This window comes from Benincasa hispida, chromosome 4, assembly GCF_009727055.1.
Source record: "Benincasa hispida cultivar B227 chromosome 4, ASM972705v1, whole genome shotgun sequence".
NCBI classification, from domain to species: Eukaryota; Viridiplantae; Streptophyta; class Magnoliopsida; order Cucurbitales; family Cucurbitaceae; genus Benincasa; species Benincasa hispida.
Window position 1 is genome coordinate 14498709 of NC_052352.1, and position 1191 is coordinate 14499899.

Sequence of the window (1191 nt, forward strand, 5' to 3'; positions counted from 1 at the left end):
AACTTCTGTCATCTCCCACTTGCTCAATCGTTTACACAATTGTTCTCCTCTGGTCTTTTCCTCTAACCAAGTCTACACAGAGCCCACATTTCTGGATTCTCACACCGAGAATACTAAGGTAGCCATTGTGGTGGTGTCATACTCAACTCGACATAGTCGAGGTTATTTGGAGGTCGTTCGTGGTGTACATGTAGAGTCCGTTGTGTTTGTGATCTTAGAGATCGCGGTGTTCGAGTTCTTTGTTGATCGTGCTGTGTTGCGGTCGTGGTAGACAAGTGTTCGTATGTGGCGGTCTAGGAGTCTGTTCGAGCGTTCGTGATCAAGGGTATCGAAAATGAGTCTTCAAAGGTATGTTAATTCTATCTCTTGATCTTTAGAAAAGCATGTTATAATTTTGCTTTATACATGACCGTATGTTTCCGTTTCTTGATTGTAATTGTTAATGTTCAAATATGATTGAAATTTGGAACGATCTTTTCGTTGGCCGATTTCCTTCACAATATTCATGCAGTTCCTTCAGTTTGCAAACATGCCAAATGTGATTTCATACAGAAAATCATCCTCATTGTTTTGGCTGCTAAATGGCAAGTTGTTCTTACCTTCTTTACAATGCGTGTATAATCTCTTGGTTTTAACTTTGTGAGCAATTCAATTCTAGAATCAATATGATTATTTGAATAAAGAAAAGTTAGTGTTTATTCTTTCTATTCTTAAATGCCTAAAACTGTTTACTTTTATCATTTGACAACTTAAAGACACAAATTACAAATATTTCAGCAAATTAAATATAAATGAAACATCCGCTATACAATCCAACCTAACTTTGACACAACATTACTCCTAATAAAAATCAAGAAAAGCTTGAGAAAGAAGTGCAACTTCTTTGCCAAAGTCTCAACCTCCAAGAGATTAGCATTTTTGATAGAGAAATTAGCTCTCAAATGATGAAAATTACATGAAAAAATTGAGGAACTTTGATAGAGCAAATAATAGAGTTAGAGTTACTTGAACGATCTATGGCCAGGTGATGGAGTTGCTAGAATAGGACAAGATAGATAGAGGTGATCATTGAAATGGTTAAAACCGAACCAAATGCTAAATTAAACCAAAACCAAATTAATGTAGTTCAATTCGGTTCGATATATTTTCAAACCGAATTAGTGTGGTTCGATTCATTTCTTTTTTAATATA